Source organism: Haliaeetus albicilla, chromosome 13, assembly GCF_947461875.1.
Source record: "Haliaeetus albicilla chromosome 13, bHalAlb1.1, whole genome shotgun sequence".
Taxonomy (NCBI): domain Eukaryota; kingdom Metazoa; phylum Chordata; class Aves; order Accipitriformes; family Accipitridae; genus Haliaeetus; species Haliaeetus albicilla.
In genome coordinates, this window is record NC_091495.1 from 22394967 (window position 1) to 22420748 (window position 25782).

At 54.4% G+C, this 25782-nt stretch overlaps 1 long non-coding RNA gene across 1 annotated transcript in view; it reads left to right on the plus strand.

The window, feature by feature from the left end:
- The first annotated feature begins 205 nt into the window (after positions 1–205).
- Positions 206–25782, plus strand: part of LOC138688616 (uncharacterized) — a 30276-nt gene continuing 4699 nt past the window's right edge. The window contains exons 1-2 of the long non-coding RNA XR_011327506.1: positions 206–990; positions 21663–22806. This is a non-coding gene — a long non-coding RNA (uncharacterized lncRNA). The remainder of the gene's footprint in view (positions 991–21662; positions 22807–25782) is intronic.

The following is a 25782-nucleotide window of genomic DNA, read 5'->3' on the forward strand; positions in this document are numbered from 1 at the left end:
TTGAGCAGCCTCTGAGGTCAGGAGAGTTTACCCATCCTTGACTCGGGTGGCCAGTGGGTGCTCAGCACGGCTCCAGCATCGCGGTATCTCCTGCCAGCCTCAGCCATCTGCTGATGTTCCTCGGTCTGAAGCTGATGGAGGCTGGGGTATGTGAGTCACCGGCCTCTGCTGGCCTTTGTCCACGTGCTCCATTTGGTGCTGCTTTGTGTGTGTGAGAGCGCACTCCCCTCTCCCAGCTGTGCGTGCCTGCCTGCCAGCGCGCGGCTGATCAAATTTGCAGCTGTGCTGGTTTTCGCCTCTCTTCTAGCTCTGAGAGTCTTGTTCATGGATTAGGGGGAAAGAAGGAGGAGGAAGAGGAGGAGGGAGGGAAAATGAAAAATAAATTCATAAACCAACAGAGGGAGAGATGCCTAGTAGAAAGGGATGTCCGCTTTCAGAGCTGTTTTCCTCCCGGGCAGCGTGGTGTGCCATCATCCCCACTGTGCCTTCACCACCAGCAAGCAGAAGATGCCACATTCCCACACCTTCCTGGAAGATGCACTGGGGTCCCTGCTGGAAGTCCCCCTGCTTTGCCTGGGGGCTGCTAGCTGCTCTGGGCACCACGTTGATTCCCAAGAAAAATAAAGCCACTGTCTCAAGGCTTTGCACCCAGTTCTGCTGCTTCTGGGGCTGCTTCCGCTCTCTCCATGTGGTAAGGGGGCCACCCATCCTGCAGATAGACGGACTGGACCTTCCTCAGTAGGTACCATCAGCTCTTGACCACAGTGTACGGCCCGTAGAGCACAGAGGTGGCGAATACAGAGCTGGACAGCCCCTCCAGTGGGAGCTGGCTGGCAGCTGCAGAGCTAGGACACACAACTTCACAACCCTATGCCTGACAGCCTTCTTCACTGCAGTAGGTCCACAGGAGGTCTCCAGCTGTGGCACCTTGCAGGGGAACCATGAGACATCCCAGTGGGGAGAGTCCCACGTGTCAGGAGATGTTTGGAGGTAAGTTTTGCTCTTTGCAAAAGGTCGGGGAGGGTCTCAGGGTGGATTGCCCAGGATCCTGATTCCTGTGGCATCCTGTGGACAGCATAACCCCCAGAGGGTCTTGTGGGTCAGGAGGTGAACTAAGAGACATTTTTGAGAGCTTGAGTGCCATCCTCCTCTCCCCACTGGGGTGCTGGAGACTTGGGTGTGTCAGTCTGAAGCTTTGCTCTGCATATCACAGAAGTCTTTGCCGAGTGATCTGTATGCTAGTGTGCCCCCAAAAAACCTGCAATGGATCATGGCACCCATCACATGGGGTCTTCTGAGGATGAGCAAGACTATGAGAAAAGGTGTGGACCAGCCAAAATGGTATGGGTTGTGCTGCACACTGTCTTGCTTCCCTGTGTTTTATGGTTGATTTGACGAAGACTCCACAGCCTTCAAAACCTTCTCCCCCCTCCCAAGCCTTTCCTGAAGCAGGCCCAGTTTCTGACAGGGGCCATTTGGATTTCCCATCACTTGGCCCTGTTAATCCTGTCTTTTCCCAGGGAAAAGCAATGGCCTAAAGCTTGATTGTGCTTTAGCTGGCAAGGATGCAGATCTCTGGACTCCAAGGGTTCCCCACCTGTGGGACACCTGTGCAAATGAGATTAGACAAGGCCCCGGGGATGTGGGTCAAATCAGGACAGAGCAGTGGCTTTTCAGCAAGGAGCCGGGAGGGCTATAACTTCCTCTGCAGCTGCAAGCCTGCAGATACCATGGGGAAGGCGCTCAAGGGGTCTGGGCCGGTGTTTAAGCAGCCTGGAGCGGAACCAGGCTGACTTTACAGTTTACAGCCAAGGTGTACGCTGCAGACAGAGGAAGGTATTTTCCCAGTTTTTCTGGTGGTGTCCACTCACAGCTGGAGAAACACTTTGGAGGTGGGAGTCTCCTGGTGAGACGTCAAGCCCATGCACTCTGTGGGCTGTGCTGGGCAGGGGCTCGGGCATGAGGGAGCTGCAGCCACAGCAAAGACCTCCTCACCTTTCACTGAGGTGCTCCAGGCTGGGCGGGAGGGACCTCTCATGCCCTGGTCCCCAGGTTAAACCCCTACCCCCAACCCGACCTTGCTCATCTTGTAGTCCATGGGCTTTCCCTGGCTTGCAAAGACCAGGGGTGATTGTGGCAGACCTTCTCTAATCAGGGACTTTGCCTCCCGGTCTGGGTGCAGGAGGTAATGTGGTACTATCCATCAGCACAAGGCTCTCCCTGCCCTGGCGAGGCTGGCATGTGGGGTGGCCCCCACCCTGGCACTGAGGCAGGCAAGGAGGGGCAGGTTTTTATTGCTTGCAGCATGTCTTGCTGTGCTGTGGAGTAGGGCAAGGAGTGTGGGCCCCATGGCACCAGCCCGGGAACATGTGTGTGGGTGAAGGAGGGGTAGCTGCTGTGTTGGTGGGGATGGTGGAAGTGGGGAAGGAGTGGTGGGAGAGAGGCGACCCCTGTGCTCTGAGGTGCTCAGCTTCAGGGGGGGATGCTGAGAGTCTCACAAGACAAGCCCTTGAAATCCCAGGGGGCTTTACTTCACCTCAGGTGCTGCATCCTCTGCCATTGTCCTGGAGGCAGCAGTCTGGGGACACCTCCAATAGGGACCTTGGGCAGGAGCATCCTTCCCCCTCTCCTGCCCCAACAGAGATGGCTGCCAGGGGGGTGCAGGAGGAGGGTGCCAGCTGGGACGAGAGGTGGGGGCAGCAGCTACCAGAGGTGGCTGGGCAGGAGGTACAGGGAGGGGACAGGGGCACAGCAGCAGGCAGCTGCCCCTGCAGGCTAGCAGCACCTCAGTGTGCACAGAGGCCAGAGCTGCAGTCATGGGAATGGAGGGGGACATTGTAGCCCTTGTCCCCCCCCCCCCCCCCCCCGCTGTTCAGAGGGAGGCGGGGGGGTGGGAGATAGGTCCTCGCCTTCCCTTACCCCTGTTTTGAGGGATGAGAGAGAGCGCATGGTACCCCACAGGGAGGGGGGCACAGCTGGCACCCCAGCTCAAGAAGCAAGACTGGCTGCTAGGTAAGGAGCCGCTCTCCCGCAGCCCCTGGTGCTGGGAGGACAGGCAGGAGTAGGAGCCCCCGGGCAGCCCCTGCTGCCTCTTCCCTCGGGCTGCCTCCCTTTAGGCAGAGCCAAAAGCGAGGCACCGTAGCAGGCGCCCAGATTTGGCCTCCCTGTTTGGCAGCCTGGCAGTGGGGAAATCGAGGCAGCGCCTAACCTGGCACTCCTCCTAAAGCGCTCCTCCAACACGGCCCCTGACGTTTGGTATTTCCCCTGCCACCTGCAGCTGAGCCCACCGCTCTGCCGCCCCCCCGCCCCCCCCCCCCCCCGTCCCCGCCGTCCCCATCCTGCGTGGGTGTGGGAGGCACCTTCCTCCCTTCTGCAGATCCTCCGGCAGCCCCTCCTCCCCACCTGGGAAACAGGCTCGCTTCTCTTCCCGGCCCACTGTGCCGACACCCGGCTTTGCACGTAGCAAATGGAGGCGATTTCCTCCTTAGCGGCAGCACATGGAAAGAATTGAGCCGTGTGTGGTTTTTTTTTTTTTCCTTCTCTCCTCCTTTCCTTTTTTTTTTTTTTTTCCCTTCCCTTGCCCGACACGCCGTCAGCACGCTGTTAGATGCGGTGTTAGATCTCCCACTCTTCTCTGCTCGTGTACATCTGCTCTTGGTCATCCTGCATAGTGCCCAATGTCAGGAAATGACTGAATCATACAGCAAGCACAGCTGGACTGACCCAGCAGGGGCAGGGATGGAGCGCAGGACATTGGTGGAGGTACTGGGAAGCAGGGGGCAAGAAGGAGATTTTTTTTTTTGGGAGCCGTGGCTTGGCTGAGATCTCTTGTGCTGCTTCTCTCCCAGTGGGAGGAGCTGTGGGGGTCCCCTGTGTGTCTCCCCTCCAGCCTAGTCAGTGTCTTTGGGGTCGGTTTGCTCACAGAGGGGACAGGGTTACTTATTCCTTTACGTTTCCAATGGAATATTATTTCCCAGTAACCAAGGAGGATGAAACCACCAGGCAAACCCTGGAGAGGAGCCCTTTGCTCATCCTGCTCACAACCTGGGGCCAGAACACAAATACACTGTGTGTATTGATTGTCTGAGATGTCCATCAGCCGGTGGGACTGGGATGGCCAAGAAAACCTTGTACTGACTGGGAGGGGGTCTCTTTAAATACCCAGTGCCTGGTGTAGTCTGCCCTGACAAGGAAAACAAAACGCCAGGGACCCAGAAAAGACAGGCGCTATGGGTCATGAACTGAGTGTGTCAGCCAGTGCTTGTGGGCTGCGTTATGAGGACTTCTGCCATCATCATTGTCTTAGGACAGAGTCATTGTCCCCACAGACTGGCTGCAGCACCAGGGAAGGGAGAACTGGGGCACTTGCAGTGCAGCTACGCTGCCCATCAGCCAAGGCAAGGGCAGGCAACAAGCCAGCGTGAAGGGGCAGGACCTGTGCATGGCACTGGTGGCAGAGCCTAAGGGCTGTTTGTGGAGGGGGTGACTTTGCTCTAGGAAAGGACAGCAGCTAGGTAGACATAGAATATATATAGACACCTCTAAGCTAGCAGTGCCAATAGTTAGTCACCACGAGGACATGGTCCAGGCTCCGTGCTGGGGGTAAATGACTCATATTGAAGTCTGTGGGACCAGAGCTTCGTTGCTCTTGGCACTCAAGCCAGCTAGATTTAATGCTAGATTGGGTACATCCTTCAGGACTGGTAGAGAGGCCTTTGCAGCATGCTGTGCCATTTGCAAGGACAGCACATATGTTCTGTGGAACAAACATCCTATGAGCCCAAGAGCCCGTCCTCTCCATCAGTACCCTGCTGTGTGTTTGAGGGAGATACCAATGGAGTAAAAAAATTTGCTGTAAATTCTTACACAGAGTGGGGAGAAGGGGGGGGGGGGGGCGGAATTTTTGCACCAGGCAGCTCACCAGCTTGTCTCAGTCCCTGTGCCTTGTCTCCACTCCTCATATTGCACACTGTCTGGGCTGCCTGCTGTGGCTGTGCTGAGTCCACATGCAGACATCTCTGGAGGGCAAGGGGCATGTGGTGGGCAGGGTGTTTTAGGACCTGTTCACAAGGTGGGTGCCTGGGCTGCTGCTATGTTTTATTAGCCAGCACGTCGAGGAGCTCCCCCATTTCTGTTGATCTGAGCTGGGCAGGTGGAGCAAATCCCTTCCTCCTTGCAGGAACATGCGGTACGTGAGGGCCAGAGCAGTGTTTCAGGAGAGGAGGTGGTGGCCCTGCTCTCCACCTGACTGTCTGGTGTTTGTCCTCTGGACCGTTTCCTTCCTCTAAGTAAGCGCCCATCTGACTCATGTTTGAATCCCTTCCCTGCTACTGCTCCAAGAGCTTACTGCACACAGGAATTGCTGTATCCGTGCAGACCTTGCACTGTGCCATCCCTTGGAGCATGCTCCCCGTCCTCCTGTGAGCTGCTCTCCCTGAGCTGGTTACAAGCTTTCTCTCTTCCTTGGAGTATTTTACATCCAAGCCTGTTTTTTTGTCTCCCAAGATTTTAACGCTGTCCAAGTTCTCCTTAAGATCCAAGCCCTCTTCTTCTGCAAGCTGCAGCCTCAGTGTGGTCGGTGCTTGCAGAAGTTCATAGGCAGAGCATGAGGTGTTTCAGAAAGCTGTGGGGCTCTTTAGCCAGAAGACATCGGCGACATACTACCTTCTCATTGTTTTGCTACTGACCTAACCCCGCAGTGGGGTGCTAGGAGGGTCAACACAGGATGCCGTCTGCTAAACAAGCTGCAAAAAGTGGCTGCATCTTGCTTACAAGCCAGAGGGATTTTGCTCTCAGAGCGTGTGTGGGATCTTTGGGCAGTGGTACGGGGTTTTCTTTGTTTCCAGCTCCTCAGTAGCATCCCCAGATGGAACGACCTAGGACGGGCTGATCTGAACAACTCTGATGGGCTCAGCTCTTGGTGACCAATGGTGGAAAAGGCAACCGTGGGGTGACAGGAGATGCAGCCCATCAGGAGCCAGGGGAGGGCCCAGGAGATGGGGCTAGCCTGGGGGAGGCACCCTGCATCACGGGAGGTCTGGGCTGGTTCCCCCACCCCTCACCACCTCCACTGCTGCAAGTGCACAGTCCCGTTCTGGCACCCTCGTGCCAGCTCTGCTGTGGGCTCAGGGACGTACTGAAGTGGGACTAAAGGCTTTGGAGGGAGGGAGCTTCCTGCAGTGCGGCCCTGGTAGCCGGAGCAGAGTGAACACACCCCGACTTCCAAGCATCCGTGTCCCTCAGGATGCGACTGCAGGCCTGTCCCAACACCCAGCATGCAATGCCACTGCTTGGTCCTTGGGGTCCCTCCTTGCTTTGCTCTCCATCTGAGAAGGGCTGATCCACGTCCTCTCTCCTACACATCACCCCCTGAGGCCCCACTGTCACCCGAGCCCTCAGCAACTACTGTCCCGCTCCTGGAAGCTAACCAGCACTGCCTCAGCACCCCAGCATCCCCAGCTCTGCTCGGCCCCATTAGCCAGCGAGCTGCATCCCCGATGGTCGCCTGCAAGGAGCTGGTATCAGCCCAGAGCAGGGCCCACGGGCACAGGTGAGAGGCACAAGTGGGTGGCTGCCACTGTCCCGCCTGGCTTGCTCCATGGCTCTGCCCTGCCTGCCAGGCTCAGGAGTGAGCACCCAGCCCAGCGGGGCTGGAGGCAGCCAGGGTGTGGAGATGGGAGCGCGCTGCCTGGGATCCCTTGGCAAGCCTTAGTCAGAGCCCTGCTACTGTACGTGCAGCCTGGCACTGAGACGGGGTGTGAGCCTCTGTGAGGCAGGGAGGGAAAGCAGTGATAAACGAGCCCGGGTAATTAATTTCCACTCCTGATGCATGTTTGCTCTCCAAAATGTGTGTGTTGGCATGATCCCGGGCTGGGCTTGGCCCTGCATCCAACAGACACCTTATTTTATCTCGGTTATTTCATCAAATCTGCTAATTGTATCTATCTCAAGCCCTGGGCTCAGGATGGAGATTTCACATCAAACAGTGATGGCTCATAAAGTGGATCCTAGCTGGGCCCTGAGCTCAGCTCTGAGGCTGCAAAGAGTAAGAGACCTCCCAGACTGTGATTTCATCCCAGGCTCTCTGCAAACATCCTCCTTGCCCTGCTGGGGCAGATGGGGTCTGCAGAAAGCTGTCAAACCCTGCCTTTGGCAGGCTAGGCAGGGAAGGAGTTTACCCACTGATGACCTCTGCTAAAGGATGTCCCAGCGCTGCTGGTGGCAGTCAGGAAAAAGTGGCCACCTAAAGCTTGGAAACATGTCACATCTGCAGTGGTTTGAAGTTGGGAGCAAGTAAACTTTGTAAAATCCTTATCTGGAAGTCAGGCAGTGAGGCTTATCCCAAAATATATGGGCTTGCCGCCAAAGCTCCTTGCATAGCATTGACACAAGGGTATTACATATGATGTCCCTCTTGCTGGAGCTGGCCACCCAGCTCCAGGAGGCTCCCAAGGCTTTCAGCCTGTCCTGCACATGCCCTGCAGACAGCTCATTAATCTCCATTCCACAGCCCAATCTCTTCTTCCGCTGACACAATTACTTAAAAGTTTCTTTGCAGCCCTCCAGGCGTCCCACCCTCTCACTGGCTTCCCTTTTCACAGCTCTCTCCAGCTCATCTCCACAGGACTTTGCCCTGAGCTTCCCTTCAGAAGAGCTTCATAGCTGGGGCCCAGGGTAGAGCTGTACAGGAAGACCACGGGTGTCTTCCTTGCCTTATATCCCAGACCTGTAGCTTCAGGCAAAGATGTGAGAAGCCCCTAAAAGGGGGCAATGCCTTGTTCCCAGGAGAAAACAGTTCTGGTCTGCGCTTAGAAAGGGCAGCATCTCAGAAGACCTCCCAGGGCTGCTTTTGGATGGGAGGCTTCAGGCCAATAAGCCAGGTCAGCAAACACAGGCTTGCTTCTGTTCTGGAGTGCTTGTCTCTAGGTGACATGAATGATAATAAAAGGCTTTCCTGCCTTTGGTGTCCTGCACCCCTGGGCCATACCTTGTGTCTGGAGTGCAGGAGCTGATGGGGCCATTTTTGACCAAGCACTCCTTGTGCAAGCAGAGTCCCTGGGGTGCTGCTGGGTCCTGCTGAGCCACAAAACTATGAAAGATGGCTCCTTCTCAAGGATGTACATATCCCAGAGCAGGCAGCCAAGCAGCACCCCCAGCCACCAGCCATCAGGGAGGTGAGGAGCACTAGGGAATGTAGTGGGACAAGTTCGCAGCTGGGGATAAAGCAAGTAGCTGGGCTCCCTATGCTCTCCAGCACCACAGTGGAGAAAGTGGTTTGGAGGAGGTGTGTGGGAAGCCTCCCCCAGGCACAAGTGGGTGAGAAGGGAGGGAGCATGCAGGCACTTGTTGGGAAAGCAGGCAAGCAGGCAATATTGATCGCCTGGTAGGGCTGGCAGAGTGGAGGCAGGACCTGCTCTCTCCCAGGAGGTTAAGAAGGTGGGGAGGGACCACGTAGATTCTGGAAGTGGACGTGCTGCGTGTGATGGGCAGGGAGGAAGGCTGGCATCTCGCAAAGCTGTAACCACTTGCTATTGTGAGATAGTCCACAGGACATCCACGGCTATCCCATAGGCTCATAAAGCACTTATCAGCTGGCCAGTGCTTGAATCACTCCAGCAGTGCAGCAATATTCTGCGCAGCTTCGTTTCTTCCCTACCCAAATGGGGGCCATTCCCTTCCCCCATCTGCCCTTCCCACACTTGCCAGAGGAGAACCCGGCCCTTTAATTCCAATCACAAATTCTGGAAATGATTAGCAGGCTGTCATCACTCAGCCCGACCGGATATCAGGCACAGGGCATTTCCGTCCCCTGTAATTAATGGTGTGCAGGGCTGCCTGGCTCTGCAGCGGGCAGGGGAGAAGCAAGTGAGAGGTGGGTGTAGTGCTCCCCCCGCCTGCCTCTCTCACTGCCCGGCTGGGAAAACTGCTGGACCAAAAAGCGAGGCAAAGAATAAATTCATTCATGGCTAAAGGTAAGGACAAGGCAAAAGGGTTCACCAGAGAATTGGGCCACTCCTGTCTGGGAAAAGAAGTGGAAAATAGTGTGGTTGGGGTGGGGGGAACAACGCTGGGGCAGCCCCTTCACTGATGCGCAGAACTGCACTTTGTGTGACTGCCGTCGTATCCCCCAAGGGGCCTGGGAACTCAGCAGCCCGTTCGTCCCCTGTCCCTTCCTGGGTACCCAGAGGCAGCTGCCAGCTCCTGCCTGATGGAGAGGATGTCAGCATCACACCCGCAGCCTCTCCGCAGTCACCCGGCAGCCTTTGTTTCCCTCTCTGCCTGCCCCTTTCCCAGGGCGCTCTCTGGCTCTCGGGAGCTGCCCGTTTGCCAGCTGCCTAGCGAGAGCTGCTATCTGCCCCATGTGAATGTTGTGCATCCATCCAGCAGCCTCCCAGCCTTCCACTGAAATGCCTCATTGTGCAGCTGGCCGGACTACGTGAGCCTGGCTACGTGGAGCATGTTTCGCTTTGAAGCTAACTCTTCCTTTTGAGTCAACAGAGCTGTGTGGTGCAATTGTAAAATTTCCCTTCATTGGCCAACCTCCTGATGTTAACAAAAGCTGCCTGCTATGTAAACAGGCCAGATGCTGCAGGATGCTGTCTGCAGGCTCACGTACCCTCCTCGTGCCGTGGGAGGTGCTGGACTCGCACCTGCAGGCTCCCTGAGCAGGGCAGAGAGGTTCGAGCTGTGTGCCCTCCAGCCATGGCAGAGACACCAGTTCCCTTGTCCTTTCACCAGTGACCTCAGATGAGTTTCTCCTTTCCTTTCGGATTAACTGGCTCTGCTGAAATCCTGACTGAAACGGTCTCAGATGTGGTAGTAATTATCTTATGAAGAAGGGGTGAGGTTCCAGATGACTAGGGAAAAAAGGCAGAGGGATAGTACCTGTTCTTAAAGGAGAAGAAATGGAGCCATGGGACTGCGGACCTACCAGGCTGCCTTCAGTGCTGGCAAGGGCCCTGGAGCAGATGCCCTATTTGTAAGATTGACCATGACAGCAAGGTGAGATGTAACAGTCAACACGGATTTGGCAAGGGCCTAATTTCCTTCTACAGCAGGGTTGGAGGGCAAGGAGACGAGGAAGATGTGTCGTGGCTCTAATGCTATGATCTACTTGCATGATCAGCCTGGGTGTTGGTTTCAAAGATGCATATTACATTTGCTGCCGATGATTGGCCACACTTTGGAGATCAGAATGGGAATTCAAGCAGATTGTGACATTGGTGAAATGGATATAAACAGGATGCAATTCATAAGGGCAAATGCAAGCCACAGGTCTTAGCAGGATAATCTGCTGTACGCATATATAAGGGGCCAACAAGGCCTTCAGAAAAGGACACAGATGTTATTGTGGTGACAGGTGTCATTACTGAGTGACTTGACAACACACAGATGTGAAGAAAAGCAAACGTCCCTACTAGGCTATATAAACAATAGTGCTGCATGCACCATGTGTGCTGCAATCATTCCACTTTATGTGGCATTAGGAAAGTCTCATACTTTCTGAATATATCCAGTTTTGGGCAATGCAGTTCAAGAAAGGCTTACACCTGTTAGAGTCCATGGAAGATGATCAACAGCTTAGTAACCATGACCTATGAGTAAAGGTTGAAAGAACTGTATTTGTTTAGTCTGCTTAGAAGAAGAGGAAAGGGAAAAAAACCCCAACCTTCAGATTTGTAAAAAGTATCTGAAAAAGGAACAGAATGGATTGTTTTCCATCTCCAGAAGACATAAGGTTAGACATCCAGAAAAACTTTTCAGGTCTTTAAGTCCTTAAGGGCTCCTGTCCTCTTAAGACAGAGTGCCTTGCAGAGACCACATGATCTCCTTCTCTAGAAATTTCCAAAACCAAGGTGTTACAAATACCTGTCAGGCCTGGTTACATAGCTGTATCCTCCCAGAGAGATATCTAGATGATGTTTCAGGAGCCCTGTTTTTGGTCATGCACCATTACATGGTAAGGCACAGCCATGCAGTTCCAGCAGTGAGTTGGTCTTTGCAGGGTGACACAAATGGCATTGCTAAAAATCAATGAACATGTTGCCATGTTGTCCAGACACCACACCACGTTCCCTGTTCCAAAAAGTGGATAGCCTTGCAGGATACATGACAACACCAGCAAGCTGGCAGTTGCCCAGGTGAAGCTTAACCCACTGTTTAGACAACCCTACCCTTCAGCTGACGGAGGACAGGCTGCTATCACTTCCTGCTGGGAAATGCAGTGGTTCAGTTGCACCACAGAGGCTGCTAACTCTGCAGAACTGGCGTTCAACTGGAAAGGCTCATTACATCATTCCTGTCTACAAGAATCAGATGAGAAGACTTCTTGAATGGGTCCCTCATCCGGTGCTGGCTAGATAACAAGTAAAGATTTAGAGAAGTGGTGGATAAAGCCTACCCTTTATTGTGGCTGAAGTTAAACCACTAATTCAGGGTAAGCTGCAAGCATGGAGTGAACATCTGTCCTTGAATGAGCTTTCATGATGGCAGGAGAAAGAGGGCCTAGTCTCCACTAGACCTCACAGCAGTCCTTCAGGAGGAGAACATGCTGAAGCTGGTGAGTCCTCCAGGGAGTCAGTGGGAAAGCAAACCCACAGGAGTCCTTCAGAGCCACGCCAGACTTCTGCAGAAGGCTGTTCAAGGTGGACCTGAGCTGCCTTCCTTTTCACACAGACCTGATGCTATAGTCTGTGTGGGAAATCCTCTTATGGCTGTGCTGGTTCAGCCCCATGCTGCAGCGTACAAACTGCCCCTTCAAACTCAAATGCTCTGTGAAGGTTGGCGCAAGCAAATGGGTGCCTCTGCCAGAGGATAAGCATGTTCACAGAGGCTGGGTGGAGGCCACATGGAAAAACTAGACCCTAAGCCTTGTTGACACTGAAAAGCCAACCTACCACATGCATTAGAAGAGGCATTGGCAATGAAAGGGCTGACCGTTGCCTGGATTACAGCACTGAGATGAGAGAGGCCACTGTGGTATAAACATCTGTCAAGAGCAGATGAGGGCTGGAGCAGAGACATTCCCCACAGGTTTATGTGATTTTCAAGGACCTGAGGCCAAAGATCCATTTTCTGCTCCTCGGTGATTTCACAGTTGAGTGACCTCAGCAATCTTATGACTCTTTAATAAATAATTCTTCCAAACTCCTTGGCTGAATTGCCCCTGTGTTAACAGTGCAGGATGAAACCAAGGGGAATAGCTTCCTCCAAGACTTCATATTGCAGCTCAAGAGCATTTGATAAGGCCATCCCACAGGGAGTATGAAATCCCCCATGCTTGGAAGGGAGGAGAAAGGGGTCACAGTGGATAACACAGCTCGGATCTTGGAAAGTACCTTCTCTGGCAGTCCGGCTCAGACAAGATGAAACTGCCCCAACAATTGGTTCAGTTCTGCTGGATGAAGAGGTAGATCACCATCCCAGCAACCCTCAGAAGCTACAATTGGCCTTCCAGAAGTTCCCAGCTTTCACTGGAAACCAAAGGGGATTGCATCTACTCTATTGATTTCTACCAGCCAGCACAGCTTTGCTGCTCGAGGACATGAAGCAGGGAGACCAGCCACACCAGCCAAACATCTCATAACATCTCATTTTGGTATCTGGCAAGTTTGTTCCAGGGGCTGAGCTTGGAGGAGTACCATGACCTCCTCCCCTCCACGTCTGACTGTGGTGCTTGGGAGAGTGAGTCATCCATTTTTCATGTGGAGCTCCCCATCATTCCAAGGGAAAAGGCTGTGCTTCCGGCATCCCTTGGCATGTGGGTTTCCATTCATCTGTTGATGGCCAGGCAACATGCCATCCCCAGGACAAAATGGCTGCTGCTTAGTTCCTCTGCTATTAGTGCATCCCTTAGGATTTTGCTAAATTTCTCCAAGATCTCCAAGTCTTGTTGGAAAGCTGTCTGAGCGGAGAGAGCTCAGTGTCTGGAGGTTTTGGTGTCAATCCTTCAATATGCTGTGGCCAAGTCAGAAAGGTTGCCTCTTCTTTTCCCTTGATTTATGCAAGTCCTGCACAGGGCAGGAGTGAATCGGACCTTTTGTCACTGCAGCTCCATGTTTTCAGGCAGCACAGGTGCATCTGTCCTTGTGGCCTGTCAACAGGCTCTGTTAGCAGGAGACCCTCAATAAAAGGCTGGGGAAGACAGTATCCCCTCTTGTCTCCTGGTGGGGGGAATATTAGATGAATAAATATCCCCAGGCAGGTCAGCCAAATAAGGCCCTCCTGATTTGGACAAATCAGCCAAAGCAGACCACGTGGTCATCAAGCAGTCCCCTCACCTTGGGGAGCATGTAACACATAGCTTCTTGGTGGGATCAGCCAGCTTTCTCCTTGGTGTGGACAAAACTCCCCTGTTTCATAGGAGGTGATAAACAAGCCCTGGACCTCATCCCTTGGCTCCAGGGCACACAGTTGCAAAGCTCTTCTGATCAGTGTGGGAGGAAGTGCCTCCACCCTCTTTATGGCTGCCTGGTAATGAGCCCCAGCTGTAAGCCTCTCCCTTCCATGCCTGGAAGCCCAGGCTGGCCTCGAGGGGTGGGGCACAGGCTGTTTAACCCATTCCCTGGACAGACGGATGGACAGATGCACGGACAGATGCTCCCCAGCTGCTGCTGAAGCACTGGGAGCCTCTCTCTGCTGGGTTGGCTGGCGGGGTTGCCGGAAAGGTGCCGAAAGGCTGGGGGTGCAGATGTGTGCGGGTTGTGCAGTGGGGGGAACAGTGATGGTTTTGCTCACTCCTACCTCGAAGGCGCACCAGGGAGTGACCTCTTCCCTGGGCTGCTGGCTCTGCTGGTGCCCGAGCCTGGCCAGGAGATGTGGGACTTGGCAGGGGGACAGGTTGTCCCCAACACCTTCTTTACAGGGCTGTTCCTGGTGGCTTCTGCCACCACCATCAGGCTGGGGACATCCATCCCATGGGTGCGGGGGTTTGTGGGTTACTGTAGGGTGCCCTTTCCTTCCGCAGCCCAGCATCCCAGCAGCACCTGGGGCTTTGGCTCCTTTTTTTAAGCAGCTTTTGTCCCTTAGAGAAAATCGGCGGCGAGGAACCATCTCTGGCTGGCTCTCCTGTCCGGGCGCAGGCGAGTGGCCAGGCAGCCGCTGGTGTGATGCCTACGTAGCACCGCGCCACGGAGACGGGGCAGGGGATTCCTGAGGTGACAGGGCTGAAGCGCGAGAGCGGAGCGGTGCTGGATGGTGAGAGGCTTTCTCTGCTCACATAGCTAATAGACTAATTAGCAAGGAGCTTGAAACTTGGCTGAGTTTGTTGTCAAATGCAGGCCCCTTTCCAAGTGGTGTTAACAGCCTTCCCTTTTCACTCTGGGTGCATTGTACAGCCGGGGCTTTTCTGCTGCTTCACAGAGGATTCTTCGTTTAGTAATAGATATAGGCTGAATAGCTGTTGCAGCTATAGGTAGCAGGAGGGTCAGGAGTGAGGGGTGGACGGGAGGAGGCAGGAAGGGGGCAGGGTCCTGGGGCTGGGAGAGCAGCGGGAGGCTGGGAGAGGGGATGGAGGGGGCACTGACCCAGCCATGCATAACATGCAGCTGGGCTGAGGGCAGCGGGGGACTGCGGGCACGCTGTGGGCTGCCAGCGTGGATTGAGGGGCTCGGCCAGCTGAGGTCGTTGGGGACTTGGTGGCAGAGGGGGATGCCTATAGGCAAGAGAGGAGCGCATGGGCAAAGGTGTGCTTCTGAGCCAAAGGTATGGCTCCTTGTGCCATTTGCCCACTTCTAATTAAGATGCCAATGTTTAAATGATTCCTTTGAAAAATGCTCCCCTTTCACATGAGAGACAAAAAGTTCACACAGGCGAAAGGCTGCCGGCACTGGCAGGACGCTGGCAGCATGCGGGCAAGGGGCGGGCAAGCCTCCCTGCCACCCTGCTGCCAATGCAAATCTCCCAGCGCAGCTGAGCCGAGCTCAGGGGAAAGCGGGAGGGTTTCTGCCGGGTTCCCACAAGCGCAAGAGCCGAGGCTGTGCCTGCAATCACGTCTGCCCACAGGCAGCGAGTGGCCTTTGTAGGCGGCCTGGATAATGGTTATTCACTGCCGGCAGGAACGGGGACTCTCATGCCTACGGGGCCACCCCTCCATCCGGACACCTGGCAATTCAGTCCCCTCCAGCGTCCCAACTGGTGTGCTCCTGACTCTCCAAATTCAGCTCCTCCTCTGGAGTATCGTCCCTTGGTTTCCCCTGGGGTGCCTGAGAGCAAAGCGGTCAGGAGCTTCTGGGGCTACCCTGTCCGCCCAGCCTGGTGCTTTTTGCAGAGAGGGCAAGGGAGGGAGGCGAGGGCTTTGCAGGAGATTGCCTGCAACCAAGGCTGGAGGCAGGGGAGATGCCTGCAGCCCTGGCTGTCCCTCAAGCGCTCTGCAGTGCCTGAAATGGAATAATTCATACCTTCACCACACACTCAAATACCGCCCTAGCCAGAGTGAGATGAGCACCTGCCAGCCGCACACAAATATTATCTGGGTGTCACGGCAAATATTAGGCACAGGGCCTGGAGCGTGCCCAGCCTCACCTGGAGCTCCACGAAGGCTGCTCGCCCGCGGCAGGCCTGTCTTTCCCGCAGATGCTTGCAATGGCATGGCAGCGCTGCTGCTGTTTTCTTTGGATTGGGGCCGACTGCTTAGGGAGGAGCAGCCGAAGCAGCGCGGACGGCAGGTAGTGCAGCGCCAGGGTGGGGGGGTGCCCTGCCGATGCAATGGCTCACATCCCCAGCGTGGTGCAGTGGAAGTCGCCCAAAACCTCAGAAGTAGGATGGTGGTTTGGCAGAGTCATGACTCCGTGACAAAAGCCATGACTGAAAGTGTTCGACATATCCACACTCACTTATGTGATGCTTGAAGCCAGAAAAGGCTTCCAAAAACATGTCCCCTCCTGCTGCCAGAGATCCAGGAGGAATTAACTCCCTTTAATAGCAGCCAGGAGACCTAATATCAAACCAGGTATTATTTGAGCCCTCTTACGCCCTTGCCACTTACTGCCAGGCTTTGGCCCCTGTAAAATCTCTTTGAAGACCATCTAATGAGCACGCCATGCATACCCGACGTTAGCCAGTCCACGAGCTGCCTGGGAGCTGGTCACAGTGTGTGGAGCGCGACTAGGCACTGAGTCACACTGGCTGTGCTCCTCTTCCCCAACTGAGCCACCAGCCAGGCTGCAACAAGGCCAAAGAGACTTCTGAGATTGCTGTGTAGCTTGTCGAGGCGTTGAACCCCGGCACTGACAAGCTGGGGATCTCACTATTTGGACCTTGGGGCCAAAGTTTTCCATGAACGTCAGCTTCTAGTCTGGAAAATGAGTTTGGCGACAGGGTCAGGTTTCCAGCTGAGAAGAATGAATGATCTCACTACCAAGCGGCCTATTTCCAGAGCGGCATTTCCCAAACGGAGTGCTCCGGTGCTAAGCTCCCCCGAAGCAGCACTGGTGGTACATGGCGGGACCAGGCTGTTTCCCAGTGTGCCAGCTCGGTTTCATCATTTCCTTCGCTTTCCCTCCTTGTGTTAGGGATTTCAGTGCCGAGGCCTGGCTGCTTTTGCATTTCCTGCTTTTTTCTATGTTTGCCTTTCTGGGTCTGGATTTCTCCTCAGTTTTCCGAATGCTGGTAATTCCCACCCATTCACCTCCCTTCTAAGCTCTGAGTTCACACATCTATTAATTTGTTGCTCATTTGGGATCCAGGCATAGAGGCTGGGCAACCACGGAGGCAGTCTCTGTCCTAGGTAGTTCTTGGTTTAAACAACCCCTGTAATTCCCTTTGAGCGAGCTCTTCCCTTCTAGTCCTTTTACTTTATCCCTTAACTCGGCTCCTTCCTACTGCCCCTTCCCCTACCTGATCCCATCACTTCTTTCACTTTCCATCCCTGATTTCGACTGATCCCAACTCCTCCCTCTGCTACTTCTTGGCCCCTCTTCTTCCTCTCCCCCAGTGACCTGCTTGCTTCTCTGGAGGAGACAGGGAAGAGGCACGGGGGTCCTCACTGTGCTCGTGTCTCTGTGACGAAGGGGTGAATTCAGAGGTGTAGCATCCTGAAATTGGCAGCAGAGGGACAAACATGGGCTGAGACGGGAGAAGCTTTCAAGGCATTTGGACAGACAGCTCCAGTAAGTAGCCTCAGCCTAATACACCCTGCTATTCCCGCAGGCAGCTATCTTGCTGTTTGGGGCGGTGCTGGTAGGAAGGTGAGGAACAGGTGGAGGACGGGTGGGAAGCCTGCCAGCGGCACAAAGCTCCACCGCCACAGGATTCAGCCATCCCCACCTTTGCCCAGAGTGGGGCCCTGAGGGGAATCACTGGGTCCCAGGGGGCTGGGGGTGGGAAATGCCCTGGCAGAGCTGAGGGCCCCTGGGGAAAGCAGGAAAATGGCCAGGCAGGTGATAAGTCCAGAGCACAATACCCTGGCTGAGGTCTCCACACTGACACAGAGAAGCTGCTGCTCCCATTTCCTACAGCAAAGAGCAGCCTCCCAGCAGCACTGCCCCGGGAAAGGTCTGCTAAAGGGCCGCTGACATAGGGGAAGCTGCAACAGCTGACAGCAGGTGGGGATCTGCCCTCATCACCTGGCTGGACTGACAAGCTTGGCATCTTTTGCATCTCCTTTTTCTGTGTTGTCAGCAAGACCCAGATTTCCTCACCTGCCTTCAGGTGTAATGCTCCCAGCAGAGTTATGTCTGGCTGGTTTCCAAAGGCAGAAAGGGAGAACTGAACCTCCTCTGACATCCACTTGGTGTAAGCACCCACCTTTTCTGCTGTGAATGGCAGAAAGCACAAAACTGTCAAACAAACAGATCTTGGAGAACATGGGAAGGCAGGTTCTCTGCAGTCCCACTTTCCTGTCTCAGCAGTGCCCCACTGAATTTGCTCCACAGACACCAGAAACAAGTCTCTGCAGTGGCCAGCCTTGCCCGCATGCCACAGGCTCTTGCAAAGTGGAGTGGGAACTTCCCGCTTCCTCTGCTGCTGCTTGCACAGGCTCTGAGCTCACCTGGTCGTGCCGTTCGCAATGAAGAACCTGAGGAAGGAAATGCTGGTAGTGTCCATCTTTGACAGCTTGGGCAAGGAAGGGAGGGGGTGTCCTGGGCATGGAGCTGGAAAGCTATCTGCAGCCAGCCGGCATCTGACACGGGATGGGCAGAGCTGTACAGGAGAGCAGGGCCTTTCCCTTTGCCCCATGGTGGCAAAGAGGTTGTCACATCACCCCAGTGCCGTGCCCAGTGGTCTGAAATGAAGTCCAACATGCTTTTGTTGGACCTTGCCATGCCTCAGCCAACAGGCCAAGAAGCCTTTCCACTAGAAGCACAACACTGAACAGCTCCTGTGTTTGGAGAGCTCTCTAGGATTGGTTTGGGCCCAAGGGCTTGCACTTTGTTTGCATCTCTACTCATCTTAGCTGCTCAGCTCAGACCACCTGGATCAAAGGCTCATCCTTCCTCACTGAACACTGCAAAGGCAGTTTGCAGGGTGGGGTGAGTGAAGGATGTGATTAGATCTGCCTCATTTGCCTCCTTTGTTTAAGGGAATGTGATCGCAGCCCATCACCAATCTAGCTTTGTCCAGTTTTATAGATACGTAATTACTCATCTGCTTCAAGAAACCTGGATTATTATTTGGCACCCCATACACAGAAAATTAATATTTTGCTGGGACTGGGAGTATAAATTACAAATCTGCTGTGTATGCGATGTGTCCTTCAGGCATGCTGCAGGGCAGGAGCAAGGGACAGGGGCAGAGCCAGGGGGCTAGGGCTGGTCAGGACAGTAAGGACATGAAGATGTAAAGTGCTGTCTTCATGCAGCAGTTGTTACATGTCAGACCTGCTCATACACTTAAAGCTCTTTAATGCTTTTGCCCTCTGATAGCCAGAGGCTAGATAGTGGCCTGCTACAGTGAATAACTGAGAAATGAATAAAATATTTACAAGCACAACTGGTGTGAGCTCAAAAGCTGGTGTTTCTGCCTCCCCATGTCATTTGCCTCTCCCTGCCCATGGCCTTTTTCATGTTTCCCATGCAAAGAGCCAGGGCTCTGCGGCAATGCCCCACTGGGCTGTTCTGCAAGTGACACCCAGCAAAGGAGGTAACCTGCTGACCAGGAGCATCTCAGTACCCTGAAAAGGCATCAGCCAGCCCCCCCCCAACCCCATGCGCTACCATTTCCACTTGGGTTTGTCTGCTGCAGGGTGACCATCTTTCTCAGAGTATTTCAGTGGGTCTGCTTTACTCTGAGGAGTAGTTGAGGTGGGTTGGATATACCAAAAGTGAGCAAACACAGGTGCAGATGGCAGTGAAACGCAGCTGACAGCCACTGGCATGACAGCCGTGACCCACAGAGACTGCTGCGGGCTCTATCCCTGCATAGCTGTGCTGCTACTACCTCCCCAGAGAGCTGAAGTAATACGTGCTCTCCGGGACGCAGGGACACCTTGGTTGTGGTGTTGATATATTCTTAGTTGCGCCAAGGATGGGTTTAAGTAGCCAAGTTACTACGTGCCTATTGTCCGGTGCGTGATATTACAGGGACTTTCCTACCCTGCGGTGCGACCCACGTGTGTGTAACCGTTACTGACAGCTGCTGACTCATGGGTTCAGCACACCTCTGGCTCTGGAGACTGCTCTCCAGCCTCCAAAACAGCTGGAAACCTCGTTCATTTTCAGGAGATGAGGAGGAGAAGGAGACTAAGACCTAGTTAACTCCCAGCTGGCCCATGACATAATGCACAGAGGTGCACATGAAGAAACCACGTCTTATAAAATGCTCCACTGTGTCTGCTTCTTCCCTTCCCTTCCCTTCCCTTCCCTTCCCTTCCCTTCCCTTCCCTTCCCTTCCCTTCCCTTCCCCTTTGTGTGAATTTGATATGAATGTAGGGGAAATTGTGCCTGAGTGTGGAATATGAATTTGTGTGCATTTGGGGAGACATTTTTGAGTGGGGGGTGCAAGTGAGACCTCTTTTTTTCTCCCAAGTTGGTGGGTGAGAAGTGGGAGCAGGACAGGATGCTCCCAAAGAGGGGGGCAGGAGTGCGGCCAGGCTGCAGGGGGTTGAGCGGAGGGAGGGAGCCTCACTGCTCTGCGGACTCCTCAAGGGCGCGGGAGCCTTGCTGGGCTGGGAACCGCTCCAAAACTGCTGACACAGGCAGAAGGGAGCAGCAGCAGCGTGATCCCCAGCGCGGCATCGCCTGTGGGCCAGTGGGAGGAGGCACGTGGCCTTGGGACGGAGGAGGTCACCATTTCTCTTTCTTAGGTCAAAAATGGCAGGTGGGCTGGTGTGATAGAAAAGCACACCCGCCTGCTTGGAAACTTGTGATCACCTGGATGGCACCAGCCGGTGGCAGGGGCCGGAGGGGCCGCCGCGGATGTGCGTGGTGGCACGTGCTGCCCTTGGGGCAGGTGCAGCCCCCGTCGGAGCTGGCTGGGCGCGGGGGGGGGCAGGGATGAGCAGTCAGTTGCCCGTCGCCCGTTCTGCTGCTTGCCAGCTGATGGGGGCTGCGTGCAGGGAGCCTCAGCTGACGGGCGCGCCGGCTGCCAGCCCAGGCCTTTTGGCACAGCAGCGTGTGTCTCCCGGCCCCGGCACACACACTGACTTGCACGTTGCTGACCGCACGTACATGCCCCGCAGCCCAGAAGGCCCTGGCAGCTTCCACGCGTCCCGGGCTCCCAGCCGCCCCTGCCGCTCCTTGTCTGCCTGCCAGCCAGTGCCCCAGATCCGCTTCCTCCCTCTCTCTCTCCCCCCGCCCCCTCTTTCTCTTCCTTCTTTTTTTCCTTTCTCCCAGTTGCAGAAGGCAAGGCCAGGGGGGGAGAAAGGGGATGCTAGAAGTGAATGGGAGGCAAGAGGGGATGCCTGAAGGACCAGGGGCATCACTGCTCCTCCTGTCTGGAAAGGGATGGGTGCTCATCCCACCGCCACAATCGCTTCCAGAGAAGTCACTTCCTTCCCTCCCTCCGCTCTTTGTTTCATGCTACAAAGGAGGAGAGGACAGTCTCCATGCCAGGTGGGGAGCATGTCCCCTGTGGGGAGGCAAGCAGCTGCTGTGCCTGGGATTGTGTCTTGGTCCCTGCTCCCGCTGCCCAAAGCAGAGGGGTAATGCTGCCAGGTGGTCCTGGGACCCCTGGGCCTCTCCCAGCATGGACTAAGCCATCACTTCCCCTCCTTCCCTGTGTCACCTCAGGGACCTGCTGTGACACACAGGGCTGGGTGGCCTGGCCCAGGCTTTGGAGTAGGTGGTGAGCCCATCAGGAAGCTGTACAAAACACAGCAGAAACACTGTCAAATGAAGCTTTCAAGGCCTCTACAATGCCTACTGGAGACAGCTTAAAGGATGGATGGAGGATAAAAAGGGACACACCAGGACCCTTCTGGATATTAGCAGTGTGAGGGGGGTTGCTTGCATTCACGTTTGTCAGTGTTCCCTGTGACGTCCAAGATGATGTCCATCTCCCCACTGTTCCTTCAAATCCCTGGGTCTTTTCCAGCTTGCACCAAGCCCTTTCTCCCCCAGCTTTCTAACCCAGGGCTTTTCCAGCCTGAGCTCTTTGCACTGATATCAGGGAAACCTACTCCTGTATTGTCATGCCCCCAGAAAGGCAAAGGTCCTATGGCAGACTCTTGCCCATACTGGTGTGCAAAGCCCTCTGATGCATTTTTCTCCATCTCTCCTTGGTAGGTGGCACAGGGCAGAAGGCAACCACGTAGGCTCTGACTCCAGGTTTGAGAGGCATCTATAGAGTGACAAGGTGAGTGTTGCTTTCATTGACCTGTGAATCCTGCTCACAGCAACAACACATTTGGCACTGTATTTTTTTCTCTTTTTTCTTTTTTTTTCCCTTCCTTTTTTTTCACTTCCAAAAAGTCTGTCCTCTTGAGGTCTCTGACTGGGAACAGTGAACTCATCCCTCATCCAGGCAGGCTCCAGGTTCTCGTGGTCACTGCCCTAGACTTCCCAATCATCCTACTGCTCATAGTCAGTCCCTCCCTGTTAGTAAGAGGAAGGGCCAATGGCATGATTTTTCCTTTGGACCCTCTCATGGTGAACGTCCTTGTCTGACTGTGCCACATGGCATAACCTTTACTCACCGCGAGAATGTCTGCTCACATCCACATGCCCAGAGATGTCAGGGGGCAACTTGCCTCAGTGACACCTCATGCCAGCAGCGCTTTCTCGTGCCAGCAGCCTCAGTGCGCCCAAGGGACTCACTCCACAAGCATGTCCTCCTCAGCAGGTTTGCCCTGGCCACGCTTACAGTGCTGGCTCCTGCAGCCAGCCACATGCTGTGGTCACCTCCCCTGGTCCATGTCTGCAGGAGCTGGTTAGTGACCCTGCCCATTTTATTCCTAATTTGCTTAGAAATCTGAATGACTGTGTTTCCCCAGACACATTGCCTTGTGCTGGCACGCCAGCACTTGTGGGCGCTGTTGGATATAGCTATGTGTCCTCAACGTGGAGGTGTGTCTCCCTTCCTTCACCCATGTTTCTCCTTTGGCATTTACCCCTTGGTTCTTAATGCCTAAGGATTTTCCCCCTGAGCTCTTTGCTGTTGATCTGCCACCCCCCAGCATTATCAGCCCCCTCTGACTATCTTGTCCATGGAGATAGTGACCAGCTAGGCCACAGGGGTGACTGAGTGATTGTCACAGATGACAATGGGCTCCGCCTCATTTTCTCCTGTGTGTGTGCCGACAGGGCTTTTCGATTCCCACCAGTCTCTCATTTCAGAGAAATTTGCCCATTAACTCCCAGGACTTGAGAGCACAGCTGTGTATGCTTGTATAGCTTGAAGGATACCTAGCCAGCCCTGCCAGTCTTGAAGGTAAGTGTTTTTCATCTTTTCATCCAATCGCTTCCTGTAAGAAAAGACATGTCCATCCTCGTTGAGTCCCAAATCTCGCATGTGCCAGCACTGCCTTTCTTCTGTCCTCATTCCTGGAGGAGATGCTGCACATACCTTTGGCTCTCCAAAATCATATTTGAATGTAGAAAATCTTCCTTCAGCAGAAGATTTTTGCTTTCTTAGCAAAAGGAAATCTCTGAATTTGTTGATGTTCTTGGGAGACTTCTCCAAGACTTTTCCCTTGGTACTGCAAGGGCAGTGTGGACAGTGCTGATTTCTTTATGTGAGCCCAGAGTATCTCAAGCCATGCTTCTGGCTGCAGGTCGGTAATAAGACCAGTCATTTGTTCGGGCTTCTGTGGATAACTATGTCGGGGCCAAGCATTGTGCCAGTGAGCTTCTTTTAAGGACTGATTTTCTTCTGCACAGTCAAGACTCAGGCAGCTTATTATTAACCTCAAAGCCTGATAGCTTGCTTTGCATTGCCATTTTAGTCTGCATTTTCACTGACTCCAACACACAGCTGCTGCACTTCCACACACCCCTATTGTCTCCTTGCACTTGCTTTGAGCTCCATCTTACCAGACCACCTTTCCCAACGTTACACCTAAGTGAAACTTGTCATGTCTTTCACCTGTGCACAGAGAAGAGGCCTTGTGAGGACAACGTTGAGTTTTCAGTCAGCCTGCCCCAATTACTTGTCCCAGCAACCCAGTAGAGTAGGGAAATACAGCCTTGCTCTTCTAGATGGGCAAAGTGACATGACAGCAGCAAGTGGGAAGCCAGTAGCAGAGACATCACTTGAATGCAAAGCTCCAGAGTGCCAGGCGTAGGTCAGGACAAATGTCACCATCCTGAAGGACAATAGCAGGCAAAAGTGTGTATTTTGCCCACACCCAAGCAGCTGACACTGACAGCAGGAAAGAATGAGAGGAGATTTGCTAATAAGGACTAATTATGAGGCTGTGCCTGAGCTCAGACCTCCTGCTTAAAAAGTCCCTCTGCATGTGAGTGAGCATACAGCGGTGACCTTAGCGGGGCAAACCTTGGAGACCACGGGAGGTCTGAGGGTGCCAGGCAAAAGAAAGGATGAACCTGTGCCAGCCCATCTCTGTGGAGAGGTGAAGCAGGAGTCCAAAAATAGCCCCCCACTCTGCTGCCAAGAGCAGCAAGCCTTTGATAAACAGTTTAAAAATAACCTCAGCAGGAAAGACATCGCAGCTCCGTCCATTAGAATTGGATTTGTGTGGTGTTTGCCTTCCCATGCCCCTGCCAGCTCGCTGCTGAGCGTGTTGCTCACGTGATGCCTGCTGCCTGTGGAGGCTGGCCCTGGCTAGGATTTGGGTAACCACGAGGGACTGTGAAGATGCTTGGCTATATTTTGCTGCTGCAGCAAGAGTTTGTCCTGGCTGGGAGCAGGAGCGGGGAGGGAGCCTGGCAGGGATATGCCTGGTCGGGGCTACAAGGTGCTTTTCGTATTGCAGCTTCCCACCCTCCTGTTGACACAAGGGAACGGATTGTGAGGGTGTCAAGCGGAGAGGGGAAAGCGCAGGGAGGTCTGCTGCACGAAACTGGAGCCAGACACGCTGAGGGCCAGCATGTCCTGGAGAACCCTTCCCGGGGAAGGGGGGCAACAGGGGCCCTCAGCTCCACGTGCTCTCACCGAGCGCTGGGACACAGAGCGGGGGCAGAGAGTAGCCCTCCCTGCCTCCCCTCCACACCCCTGGGATAACAGTGTAGGCCATAGCCAGGAGATCACACTGGCATGCAACTCCATTCCTGTCTGGCTGCCCCAGTACAGCAGCACCTCTCCCCAGAGAAGGTGGGATTTTGTGGGCTGAATCACCCGGGATGCTGGTTCTGCATGGGGGACCTCAAAGCTCTGGTCACCTGCATAGGCAGCCCTGGCAAGCAGCAGAGCAGCAGGGCTCATTGCACTGACACAGGGTCTTGGGCAAGGTGGTCTTAGTGCTATATGAAGGGACAACTCTTGTATCCCCCTCAGCCCAGTGCCACTGTGCACACACTCCTCCGTGTTTGGGACACAGACTCTGCACTGCTCCCCTGCTCCGGCTGCCTGGCAAAGCCCCTTCCAGAGAAGCAGGGAGCAGGGCCTGGAAAGAAAAAGTCATACACAGACAGAAAAATCTCATACTTTGGAAAGTTATTGTATTGCTCTTGTGGGTGGGGAAGAGTGGGAGGGAGGTGGGGCAACGCAGGGGCAGGCAATCCTTCTCCAAACGTTGTCACTCCAGCACAGTGATCCTTGGAGAGCCCTTGCCATTCTGCTGCCAGCAGGCAGGAGGCAATTAAGGGCAATTAGGGTGGAAGCAGAGAAGGCACCCCTTTAGCCGCCGCCAGAGCGGCCGCTGGGAGCACTGGCAGGGCTCCACACTGTGAGGTTATTAGAGTTCTCCCCCATATTGTCCTTGGAAGAGATGCTTCAGAAGCCGTCTGCTCGGAGCAGCAAGATGAAAGGGAGACCTCCTTTGATGTGCTCGCCCAGAGCCTCTGCTGTGGTGCATGTAATCAACCCTAGCACTCCTCCAGCACCTTCCACTGCTGTTAATTACCTAGGCCGGTTACCCCAATATCTGAGGTCTCCCAGGCAGAACAGGACCCCCCAGGGCACAGATGTGGCCTCTGCCCCACACAGTGAATCCTTTTCCATGAAACAAGATGCAGCAAGCAAGGGCAGAGAACAGCAATGAGGAGAGAGGATCTGGGGCAGAGGGCTAGCCAGTCTCCATTAGGAGAGGAAGAGAGGCACAGCTGAAGATGAGTGGGCTTGCTCGCAGCCACACAGTCTGTGGCACAGACCCAGGGCTCTTCCTGGGGGCCTGCATGCTCAACAGCTGGATACAGATGATCTCAAAGCCTCCCTCCTATCTGCACGTACTGCCACAGGACACCAAACCATATGGAATAACAGTGGCTGAGCTTGCAACAGCTTTGT